This window comes from Onthophagus taurus, chromosome 7 (assembly GCF_036711975.1).
Source record: "Onthophagus taurus isolate NC chromosome 7, IU_Otau_3.0, whole genome shotgun sequence".
In the NCBI taxonomy this organism is placed as follows: Eukaryota; Metazoa; Arthropoda; class Insecta; order Coleoptera; family Scarabaeidae; genus Onthophagus; species Onthophagus taurus.
Genome location: NC_091972.1, coordinates 3795119 through 3805428, shown reverse-complemented (window position 1 = coordinate 3805428; position 10310 = coordinate 3795119). Strand labels below are relative to the sequence as shown.

Below are 10310 nucleotides of genomic sequence, written 5' to 3'. Positions count from 1 at the left end.
TCCAATGAAATTTGAAATTCATTGAAATTTATCAAAACATTTCCTTTATGTTTGAAATAATCAAGATTTATTATTCCTCCTTGCAATATAATAGACAAAAAATGTAGTGTTTTTAGTGTCTTAACTAATTTAAGTGTTCTTCTTACATTTTTTCTTTGCAGATGCTGTAACGCATAACCAAATTCATTAAACTTATTAAATTTTTATCTGAATGCAACATTAATTACACAGGCCGACAAAAATTTAAATGTTTTCTAAACCAACAAGTAGACTATACTATCCAGAAGGTTTTTCACGTTCTAAATCCAAATTTATCGTCAAAAATGCTTCATCACGTAAGGTTTTCAAAATATCTTAGCCAAAATATGTTGAAAAAAACGGTTTCTGGTCGTATTTGTGGTTATAGTTCACCATGAGGGAATAAAAAAAAATTTTTTTTTTGAAATTTTGAAATTATTACCTCTTTTTCAATTATTTAAATATCTTTTTTCTTCTTCGAGATATCATCTGTTGAAATTAGTAAGTACGTCGGTTTGTTCTGTCCTCGATAAACTGATGTTGAGTTACATCAAGTTAGAGATGCTAACGCACAAGTAAAATAAATATGCGAAAATATGATTAAATATCTAAAAATGAAACTTTAAAGTTGAAATATTTAACCATACATTTATCTTTTAACCAGGTGGTATTCAATTGAGAAACAGGACATTCAAAATCCAGTTAATTTTTATGAATTTATTTGGTTTGTTAGCAAAGTTATAGTTTTAATGGGAAAACTATAGCAGTATTTACAAAAATAAAACGATTGTTTACAAGATTTATCCATTCTAAAAGAGACAATTTACATATTATTTTTTATTTAACCCTAGAAGGTATACCGGGGTTACGTGTGACCCCAATAGAATTGAATTTTTTCGCTTATATTCTTATTTCGCGCTTGGTGGCGCTGATAGTTTAGGTAAGGTTAGTAGACTGTGAATAGTATAAACACGTGCAGTGAACCTTACGTTGCCGATTATCGTTTTCTCAATAAAAATTATTTGGGGTTGTGAGTGACTCCAGGATACGTTTGCGTATTGTAAAATAATACTATTTGTAATTTCGTGTGATAGAATATTTGTGAAACATGTCTAAAAAACCGTTAGTGCTCTAGATCCGGACTTTGAAAAAACTGTCCTACAATGGTACAATGAATCAGAAAGCGATGTTGATGACAATTTTGCAGAAAGTGACAGTAAGGACAAGGTGGAAGAGTTGTCGGAACACATCGATGACACTTCTTCTGAAGATGATGAGTTTGAAGAACGTCCACTTCAACGTGATGGAATTTTGAAGGGCAAAAATGGTTTTGCATGGAGTTCGCGAGAACCTGCAAAAACCAGAACGCCTTCAAGAAACATCGTGGTAAAGGTACCTGGAATAAAGAATGCACTTGTAATTATCACAGAAATAGATGCTTGGGCCATTTTATTCACACCTACAATTTTAAATGAAATTATAACTCATACAAATGAAGAAATAGAAAGACAAGGTGTCAAATACCAGCCAGGTACGAAATACGTACATCCTACAGATAATGTAGAAATCAATGCCCTATTAGGCCTTTTGTACATAGCTGGTGCTCGAAAAGATGCACATCTATCTGTACAACAAATGTTTTCTTCACAAGGACCTCAAATATATAGATGCATTATGCCTGAAATACGTTTCAAGTTCTTATTGAATTGTCTAAGATTTGACGATAAAGAAAAAAGAAATCGTGAAGACAAACTTTCACCGATAAGGCAAATATGGGAGGATTTTATAGAAAATTGTACAAAGAGTTACTCTCCTCACTGCTACGTAACTATAGATGAGCAGCTACTTGGTTTTAGGGGCAAATGCCCATTTCGTGTATATATAGGATCTAAACCTGACAAATAGGGAATTAAGGTTGTATGTATGTGTGATTCGCGTACATATTACATGATAAGTGCTATTCCATACATTGGAAAAAACACCAATTCAACCAACGAATCTGTTCCAATGTATTTAGTGAAGGAGTTATCCAAATCTATTCATGGAACAAATAGAAACATTACCATGGATAACTGGTTTACGTCTGTTCCATTAGCCAAAGAAATGCTTAGCAGCAAAGATTTAACAATCGTGGGAACAATAAGACATAATAAAAGAGAAATACCACCTTCTTTTTTACCTTCTAAGAATAAACCCGTACTAACTTTCGAATTTGCTTTCTCAGACAAATTGACGTTGGTTTCGTTTACACCAAAAAGAAATCAATCTGTCATACTAATCTCGACCATGCACGCTGACAAGAATGTTAACGAGGTTTCGAAGAAACCAGAAATTATTGAGTTTTACAACTCCGCCAAAGGTGGAGTAGATACATTCGATCAGATGGCTCACAACTACACCGTATCCAGGAAAACAAGAAGGTGGCCACTTAGATATTTCTATGGGATGCTTGATCAAGCCGCGATAAATGCCTTTGTTTTATATAATGTGTCGCGTAACGCTAGCAAAGTTACCCGAAATAAATTTTTGCAATCACTTGGACTGCAACTAGCTAAACCTTGGATGGAAAGTAGGCTCTCCAAAAAGATATCCGGTAAACTGCAAAGTGAAATACGAGAAGTACTGGGACTAACACATATTTCAGAAGAGGAACAGCTTGGTCCAGCGCCAAAAAAACTCAAATACATATACTCAACTCTGTATATGTCCTCGTTCACGTGATCGAAAATGCAGAGTTGTATGTTATATGTGTTCCAACAATGTATGTAACGAACACCGTACTGATATTTGTCTAAACTGTAAGAGAAATACTTAAAGTTGCTATCGGCTTCACTAAATAAACATTTTCAAAAAATTTTATTTTATTTTTCCTAAATTAATTTCTGGGGTAACTGGTGACCCCAAGTATACGTTTTCAAGTGTGTTATTTTGGTATACCTTCTAGGGTTAAGCTCTATAACGTTTTATAAGATGAAAATCACAACCATATTGGATTTTCTAGATAAAATTTTTGAAACGATGGAATATTGATATAAAAAATATAGTCGGAAGGCTTATTCTTTAGTGACTTTTTTCTTTTTCACCTTGTTACACAAGATTTACAGTTTTTACGTAAAAAAATAAAATATACCGTATCCAGTTAGCCTGCCACTACAAGACCGACATTTTTCTAAAATTTGTCCTCAAAGTTGGCTTGGTTTTTAAAAAACAATTGATTTTGTTATAACGCGAAATGTCACTTACGTGGTTAATACTGCTATTTGCTGCTAATTGCTATTAAATGATTTTGATTGTTGGTTTTGTCTGCAGTTGTTACTTGTTGTTGATAAAGGAAGGATCACAATGAAGACTGTTACTTCTGTGCCTGTGATATAACAGGTTATAATAAAAAAAATAAAGGAAACATATTATATTCTAACGTACAAAGCATAACACCAGCCAAGAAAGGAAAAATAGCGAGATTAGACAAAGTACCACCTAATAAAAATGAATGTCGTTTGGAAGAAATGAGTTCTGTTGAACGTGAAAAGGACAGTGATTATGAGGATTCTGTTAGTGCCAAAGACCTTGAACTTTTTGATCAAGATTCATTAGATGATCTTATTCTCGATCTTAGTCTTTCTAAAGATTCAGCTGAAATATTGGCTTCCAGACTTAGAAAGAGGAACATGTTGTTACCCGGAACAAAAATTACAGCGTATAGAAAAAGAGATGAGGAATTTCTGAAATATTTTTCTATTGAAAATTCCTTAGTTTATTGTAATGATATAGAAGGACTTATCAATACATATCAAGTAGGTGTGTATAAGTCCGATGACTGGCGGCTCTTTATAGATTCCTCTAAAGGAAGCCTTAAAGCAGTGTTGCTCCATAACGGCAATAAATACGCAGCAATCCCTATTGGTCATTCCACCAGGCGAAAAGAATCATATGAAGACCTTCAATTTGTACTCGAAAAAATCAACTACAACATCCAAAACTGGTTTATATGTGGTGACTTTAAAATGATCAATATTTTGGTTGGTTTACAATCAGGAAATACAAAAAATCCTTGCTTTCTCTGCATTTGGGACAGTCGCGCCCGAGAACAACATTGGATTAAAAAAAAGTGGCCTGAAAGATTTGATTGGAAAGTTGGTTCCAACAATGTTGTTTACAAGAGTCTTGTTGACACAAAGCGTATTTTGTTACCTCCACTCCATATCAAATTAGGCTTGATGAAACAATTCGTAAAAGCCTTAAATACTGATGGAAACTGTTTTAAATATCTTAAGTCTGCATTTCCAACTTTAAGTCATGCTAAAGTTTAGGAAGGTATCTTCGTGGGGCCTGATATAAGAAACTTAATGAAAGATGACGATTTTATAACAACAATGACAGATAACGAAAAAAATGCTTGGTTATGTTATAAAGAAGTTGTACAAAATTTAAAACGCAATCAGTTACCGTAGTGACATTTGGTATATAGCTATTAAACCAAAATTGAAAGCTCGTAAACAACTTTTAGACCAAATCTACCAACCGGAAATGGCACTTTACCTGATGACATTTTCAAACGTTTCATCTAAACTTACATTTTTGATATGTATAGCCTAACTACTTTCGTATACATCTAATAAATGACAAAAAATTACGATATATTGAATTTCAGCGAAATCGCTTGACCGGAAGTGACACTTTACCTGAACACATACACTTCTGTATACGTCTGTAAAATGAGAAAAAAATACCATAATACATGGAATTTTATCGAAATCGTATGATTCGATCAGTCATTTGTACTTTTTTGTATGTAAGTATTTACAATGTTTTGAATTCATTGCGTTTTAATGCGTTTTTCCAACTACATTAATTGCAGAAACCTTTTTTTAACAATCTCTGTAAACGACATTTATAGGGTAAGGGCAGGCCACTTCAGGTTCTTTATCATTAATTTCGTTTTAGACCATACGTTTGTTGTTATTTGTTATTTATTAATATTTTGTATTGCTTTGAAGTGTTAATAAAACATTTTAAAACTTGTAAATAAAACTGGAAAATAAACAGATGTTATTTCAAATATGATGAATTTCTTAGTTTTAAGAGACAATTTCTCAGAGATCAAGAAAAATATTTAAATGAATAACATAAGATTTTAAGAGGGCAGAGAAATAGTTTTAAATGGCATAATGACTTCTGTGGAGAAAAATTATCTTTTGATGTAAATTCAGCCTTGAATTTGTTGAAAAATCGTGTTTTTCGCATATTTTAGGTAAGATATCTTGAAAATCTTAGGTGATGAAGCAATTCTGACGTCAGATTCGGATTCAGGGTATCGAAAATTATTTGGAAGGTATACATAGTCTGGTCTCTGATTTAAAAATTTGTCGGCATGTGTTATTATTATTAGTGCTTATTTAGATTGGACAGTTTTCATGAATGTAAACATCGAAAATTCCGTTTGCAATAACTAAAATAATATTCAGTAATATTAAAAAATTATTAATAACATATATTTTGTATTACAGAAAGAAAAATCCTCATATTCCATGTCCACATTCCCGCAATAATCTCGTCGGGCTTTTGGGAACGAAGCATCATCATGCATAATGCTTTAGTGGTTTTTGGTTGGTGCTTCAAGTGCCAATTTGTATCATAAGCGGCAAAATGAATACTTTGAGTCTAAAATAAAAGTGTAATTTTGTTTATTTAGATATTAAATATAAAATAATATCATTACTTGAGTAGCAATCTGTTCCCCAGCAACGCTATAAAGAAATATTTGCACCAAAATGCTTAATAAATAGGGAACAAATCTCCTAAATCGTTTTGAAATAACATTAAAAAATAAATTCCTGTACAAACTCCAGTCAAAGTGGCCGCTAATTGGTGCATTAAAATCGTTGAAAACTCGTTGTTAATGTTTTTGATATAATCCAAAACTATGCAGTGTTTTTTTACTAATTCCGCTATTTTTCGCATATTTTCATCATCGCTCTTGTTTGCGTCGTCTTTCATATCGCCCAAACCTATTTTAATCTTTTCCAGTTCGCAATAAGCGACCGCCATTAAAGCCAACGAGAAACCATCAAATACAATTATGTTAAAGTACATTAAAGTAGCACCAAATATTTGTAGTATGTAGTGGTAAGCGTAACAGCGATTATTTTCCATAGGGCAATGTTTCGTGTACCGGAAGCATTTTCTCAAAATACAACAGCGGTTTTAAAACGTACAAACTAATGCAACAGCCCAATAAAACCGCGAAAACCGTGAGCCCTTTATTCATGTAAATGTAGATCGGTGTTACTAATTTTTCCAATTTTCCTGTTGTTGGAAAATATTTTAACGACAGTATAAGATTTTCGTAAATATCTTTTTGGTTTATTACTGTTACAATATATTTTACGATAATCTAAAATTATAAAAATTATTATTGAAGGTTGGATACAAAACATCGACGTTATATATTCTGGGGTTCTGGCCAAACAAAAAATTTGAGAATGCAGACTTAAGTATTATCAATTACGTTCTCTTCATCTAAAATATTTTCAGATTTCTAGCACTTCCGGTTATACCGGAAGTCGCCACCTACTTTATTTTTTTAAATGGAACAACCTGTATATTTTTACATATTTGGATTTGTCTGTTTTGAAGGTTTATAAATAACTTTACTTTTTGCAATTTGAACCAGCAATTCTCGAGTTATTCGAATTTTTCTAGAAAAATTTGCTCCAGCGGGCACTTGTTCAAAAAATCATAGAACACTCAATTTTTGAGATATCAATTTAGGATTCAGAACATGCTTAAACAACATGATGGAGTATGTTTTGGTGCCGAGAACGGCTGTCTAGATCGTTTGGTCACTTTACTATGATACGTTCAGAGGTACTTGACATTACGTTCAGCTCAATTATATTAAGCTCTAATATAACCTCCTGGAGGGTATCTTCTGAACCGTCGTGTTCAGATCATAGACATATTCAATTTAAAATTGATCTAGGGATGAAATCGGACTGTACGTACCGTAATCCCCGTAGCACTAATTGGGATCTGTTTAAGAGTTGCCTTGCAGATAACCTAACTAGTGTTATCGCAACCGTTAGGAACTGTGATCAGGTTGAAATAGCCACGGAGCAGATCTCTGTGGCAATTCGCTCTGCATATCACAGTAGCAGTCCACTGAAGGTGAAAAGTAGTAATCGGGGCACACCCTGGTGGAACGAATCTCTTAGCTCCGAAAGACAAGAGGTCCGAAAGCTTTTCAACCGGGCCAAGACATTAGGTGAATGGGAGAAATATAAACAGGCTCTAACGAATTACACCAAAAACATACGTAAGGCAAAAAGAGAGTCTTGGAGGAGGTTCTGTGAGGGAGTGAAAGACACACCCAGCAGTGCAAGAATTCACAAGATTCTCGCTAGAGATCCGGCACTACCCCTGGACTCACTTAGGCGGCCTGACGGTAGTTTTACGGACTCTAGCAGAGCCTCGTTGGAGCTTCTAATGCAGACTCACTTCCCAGGAAGCCTGATGATGAGGGCCGATAATGCCACAGCGGGCTATTAGGCAAAGCGCCCCTCAAATACGGATTGGAGTGTGGCTAGAAAAGTCGTCACTTACACATCCGTGGATCAGGCAATTCAAACGTTTAAGCCGTTCAAATCGCCTGGAGAAGACAATATCTTTCCTGCTTTGTTACAGCAGGGGAGGTCTTTGTTGTTGCCAATTTTGGTAAAAATTTTCAGAGCGAGTGTCGCCTGGAAATATGTGCCGGCAGAATGGACTAAGGTATGGGTATCTTAGATACCCAAAGCGGGCCGTTCGGTCCCTACTTCTAATGCCTTTCGACCCATCAGCCTAACGTCATTTCTGCTGAAAACCCTTGAAAAAGTTCTGGAACGGTATATCCGTACGGTGCCATTGGTATCTGGTCCACTGAGTCGCCACCAGTATGCTTATCAAGCGGGAAAATCAGCAGAATTGGCTCTACACAACTTAGTTGATAGAGTATCCAGGACGCTGCAGGATAAAGAAATCTTGGTTTGTGCGTTTCTGGATATAGAGGGAGCGTTCAACAACGCAATACCACAATCTCTTGAAAGAGCTGCTCTTGACAGGGGAGTGGAAGCAACTATAGCGGGTTGGATCCGCAATATGCTAGATAGTAGAATAGTTTCTACTTCACTCCACGGTGATACGATACGCTTCAGGCCGGGAGGTGGCTGCCCGCAGGGAGGGGTGTTATCTCCCCTGCTTTGGTCTCTCCTAGTTGACGATCTGATTGCGACAGTCGAAGCCGTTGGTGTGGAAATACAAGCTTATGCTGATGACATTGTCGTTATGGTCAAAGGAACCTGTTTGCCGAGGATATCTAAAGTCCTCCAGGTGACCCTAGATACCATTTGCGCTTGGTGTAAGGGAGAGAACCTCTCAATAAACCCGCAAAAGACAATTGTTGTGCCCTTCACCAGGAAGCGAAAGTTGGATGGACTAATCCGCCCAACTATCCAAGGTGAAGAAATTCCTTTCTCAAAGGAAGTCAAATATCTAGGAGTAATCCTAGACAAAACCCTGTCATGGAATGGACATTTGCAGGGAGTTTTGCACAAAGCTAGACTATCCTTGTGGACTTGTCGCAGTCTTTGTGGAAAAAATTGGGGTCTTACCCCTGAAAGACTGTACTAGCTCTATGTGACTGTGGTTAGACCTATAATTACATACGGAGCAGCAGCCTGGTATAAGAAAGTCCGACAGACTTCAGTTATCAGTAAACTTTCACGAATTCAACGTGTAGCTGGATTGGCAATCTCTGGTGCGATAGGCACAACGCCAACTCTAGCAATGGAGGTTCTGCTTGGCCTATCTCCTCTGAATTTGCATATAGAGAAAGTGGCTAGAACAACCATTTACAGATTTAAGCAATATGCTCAAAACTGTTCCGACATGTCCTACCAATGGGCTGCGGAAGACATTATAAGCACTGATACTGTGCTATCAATGCCGTCAGATTTGGCGGTATCACTATCAGTGATTAATGCTCGATACCAGATTGTACTGCCTGAGCGGCAGTCCTGGAACGAAAATGAAAATTCTCTGGTTCGGGCAGACATTTGCTTGTACACAGATGGATCAAAAACGCCTGAAGGGGTAGGAGCAGGAGTATACTGCCAGACACCTCGAATTAAGCAAGCCTACAGGCTGGGTACGTTATTAATATATAAGTTTATTGCTACCAAATCAGCAATACATTCCACAAACAATTAAATTTTTAGCAATACTACAATTACATATATCACATTACAATACAATACATTTTATTTCCTCTCCTACCCCTCCCCATCTCCTCCCCGCATCTCCCTACGCTGCCTAGTCGCCACCACCTCCCTCATCCATTCTCTTCCCTCTGCCCCCTCCCCCAGCACCTGCTTCCAGCCGATCACCTCCTCTCTTAGCTCGTCACACTCCCTCAGTAGGTGCTCCAACGACTCCCACTCCCCCCCACATAGCCTACAACCCCTCTCATCATCTCTCATCCAATACCTATTCGCTCTCTCCTCATTGCCGCATCTGAATCTTGCCACCATCCTCTTCCCCTCCTCGTCCCCCTCCACCGACAGGTACTTCGGCAATCCCTCCGTTATTATTTCCTCGTACTTAGGGTTGTACCTGCTCTCCCTTATCTGCCCCCTTCTTTCTTGCCTCTGTACATCTCTATCCCTGCTCTCCAGCTCTTTCCACATCTCAATCCCTTCCCTCCTTCTATCATCTACCGCTTTCACTGAGTACCCCACCCTTCTGAAATATTCCTCCCTCCCTCGTTGCCCGTAACCCCCTTTCCCTGCCTTAATCTCCCCCAAAATTTTACATTGAGACCTCCCTTCAACCCTCTCCTCAAAACGTACCGCCCTTTTACCCGCCTCCACTCTTAACTTATCAACCTTCACCTCTTCTCTGACTATGTACTCCGGCGTCTCTTTTGCCAACCCCAAAACCCATCTCCAATACCTAGCCTGTACGCCTTCCAACAGCCCTTGCTCTTTCCACCCCCAAAGCTCCGCCCCGTACATCATAATGACAAGTGACGTAAACAAGTGAGTTTTTGACAAGAACTCATTGAGAAGCACACTAGGCTAAATATCCATATATGTGTGCATTTTTCAAAAAACCCTAATTATCTCCCAAACTATTAATATTAGGTATGGGCCATATGGGATATAAAAGATGTAGAATGAGACAACGAAGACGACTAAAAAATAAAATATGGGGGGTGCCATTTAAAAAAATGAAGTTATGGTACTTCCAAATTTTGA

General features: G+C 37.0%; 1 protein-coding gene across 1 annotated transcript in view; it reads right to left on the bottom strand.

Moving 5' to 3' along the window:
- The window catches only part of LOC111420849 (shavenoid), a 372982-nt gene that overhangs the window by 144981 nt on the left and 217691 nt on the right, over positions 1-10310 (bottom strand). The gene's annotated exons all lie outside the window — the stretch shown is intronic.